This window comes from Salvia miltiorrhiza, chromosome 7 (assembly GCF_028751815.1).
Source record: "Salvia miltiorrhiza cultivar Shanhuang (shh) chromosome 7, IMPLAD_Smil_shh, whole genome shotgun sequence".
Taxonomy (NCBI): Eukaryota; Viridiplantae; Streptophyta; class Magnoliopsida; order Lamiales; family Lamiaceae; genus Salvia; species Salvia miltiorrhiza.
Window position 1 is genome coordinate 29,671,009 of NC_080393.1, and position 2,727 is coordinate 29,673,735.

Below are 2,727 nucleotides of genomic sequence, written 5' to 3' on the forward strand. Positions count from 1 at the left end.
GGTGCTTGACCTTTAATTCGAGAAAATAAAATAAGATTCTAATTCTCGAAAAATCTCAATAAATGAGGATGCGTGAAAAGATTATGCATGACTCATATTCCTTTAATTAAATTATGAGATGCTAATCCTATTTAAGAAATTAAGGCTCGTCTTATGAGGTCGGATTATTAATCTTTAATAATCTACTCATCTTAAAATAATCTAATTCACTTACTAATTAATAATTAGTAAGTCTTAAAATCTTCTCTAATTAAATATAATAGAATAATTATGAAGGCCCAATTAAAATAAAATAATCAAGGCCCAAAAGGAATTTAATTTGAGCCCAAAAGAATAAATTCGAAGCCCAATGCATTAATAATATTAAGCCCAACATCAATTAATTTCTAGAGCCCAACAAATGAGGCCCAAGATAATAAAATCATGAAGCCCAATAAGTGAGCCCATCATCACCCTTTAAAAATTAGTAAATTTTAATATTAATCACTAATTAAAATAATTAGGATTAATAAAGAAGCCTAAAATAATAATTCTTATTGGGTTAAATAAATAAATTTCATTGGACTTAATCAATTAAATCGTAGGAGCCCAAGTAATATAAATTCGAGACCCATTATTAATAAATAATAGGAGTCCAAGTAATAATTAATGTGGACTGGAAAGAATTAATCTTATCTCGTCAAAACCTTTAACTCAAAACATTATCACATAACTATCATTTAGGTTCGAAACTATTTATTCGAACATCAACATGCGCATTAATCATAACTCGTTCTATTTATGCCATCAAGTCAAATATTCCGTCATTTAAAAACAAATCCTATAATATTACATAGATAAATTATATCATCATAGATCATGCTTTCTTATTTTTTTTTTTAAAATCGTTTAATCATTTTCAAATAATCCATATTAATAAGTCATTTGAAAAGAATTAATTTAAATGAGAGTTTAACTCGAAATATTTCATTTTATAATCCATTTATAAATACTTGAAATAAAGAACTCCATTTAAATAATTAATTTAAAGGTCAATATATAATTAAATATATCAAGCTCAATTTAAATTAATAATTAAGAGCTCAAATAATTTAAATAGATATAAGCCCAAATTAATTAGATAAATTAAGTCTATCATGTTTTTCTTTGAATAAGGCCCAAACAATTTAATTAAATCGGCCCAAGAGTTTAATTAAATCGGCCCAAGAGTTTAATTAAATCGGCCCAAGAGGGAGCCCAATATTTTCGGCCCAAATCCGGCTCAAACCCGGCCCAAACCCGGCTGAAACCCGGCCCAAACCCGGCTCCCTTTTCTAACCTAAATATACACACACAAACACCTCCCAACACACACACAAGCTTATCTCTCTCTAACTCTATCTCTCGGCTCTCTCTCTCCCTACTCTCTCTGCTCTCTCTCTTTACTCTCTCTGCTCTCTCTCTTCGATCTGCCGCCGCCGCTGCCGTTCAACGGCGCCGTCGCCGCCGGCGAGCGGCGCGGCCTCTCCTCCTCTCTCCCTGAACTCTTCCCCCCCTCTTCTCCTCTATCTCTCTCTCTCAATCTCGGCCGCTGGAAAGGCACAGCAGCGCAACCACGCCGCCGCTCCGTCGCCTCCGCCTCTCCTCCATGGCAGATCCGCCGCCGCTGCAACTGGATCTCGGCGAGCACCGTCGACTGGAAGCCGCTGGAGCTGCTGCTGCTTCGCCGGGAGTCGAGCTGTCGCCGCCTGGAGCTGCTGCTGCTCGCCCGGAGTCGCCGCTGGCTGGCCTGCGATCGACGGCCAGCAGCTCGCTGGAGGAGCACCGCCGTCAGCCGCTGCCGTTGGCAGCAAGAATCCGGCAGCCGCCTCTCCTGGAGTCGCCGTCGCCGTGAGTCGCTGTGAGGAGCCGAGCACCGTCTCACAAAGGTAAGCCCCGGATCTCCCTATTCTCATTTCATTTTAAATTAAAAACTGAAACTCCTCTTTCCCTTTCTTGGCAGATCGGAGACAACCGCGGCTCCGTCGCCGTCCGTCAACCGCCGGCGACGACGAGCCACCGAGGCTGCCCTCCCCCTGACCTCGACTCACACACGCAATCAGCCAACACAAAGGGTTTTTGTGCGAGAATCATATACTGTAATTGCTCAAATAAAAGTTTTAACTCTTTCCTTGTAACTTCAGTTCACAAGTACATATTTAGTAACTGTAAATCTATGAATTTGCTACTCATTTTCTTCATTTATCAAAGCATATGTAAATCTGAGTTAATGAGCATGTGTTGGTATTCTGGAATTGATGTATACAATTGAAGGATAATATATAAATTAGAAATATAAACCTTGAATGATGAAAGATGTGGTGTCGTTTCTTGGCTGCGAGAGAGATGGTAGATGAATGTGAGAGGTGGGAATTGGCTGAAAAATGGTGTAGGTTATAAAAGAAAAAAAATGGGTTGGCTTGGATGGAAATTCTTCAACTCACAGGTATGAACACTTTCAGCCTGCATGTAAGACTGAAGAATTTCCTTCAGCATGCGCTCCAAATTTCTTCAGCATGCTTTAGGATTCAGCATGCTTAAGATTATTCTAATTAAAATATCTAAGAGATTAATATATTAATTATATGGTTCCAAACTCATTTAAATACATTAAGACATATAAGCCTAATTCTTATTGAAGCATAAAATCCTTTTGAGCTTGCTTCTAACATAAATAAAATTACTCATGGGCTTAAGTAAACAATCGAT

General features: G+C 38.4%; 1 long non-coding RNA gene across 1 annotated transcript; it reads left to right on the plus strand.

The window, feature by feature from the left end:
- The first annotated feature begins 1,803 nt into the window (after positions 1 to 1,803).
- LOC130996017 (uncharacterized) lies at positions 1,804 to 2,318 on the plus strand. Its single transcript, XR_009092347.1, has 2 exons — positions 1,804 to 1,907; positions 1,982 to 2,318. It is a non-coding gene; the product is annotated as an uncharacterized LOC130996017 (long non-coding RNA).
- Positions 2,319 to 2,727: the final 409 nt, after the last annotated feature.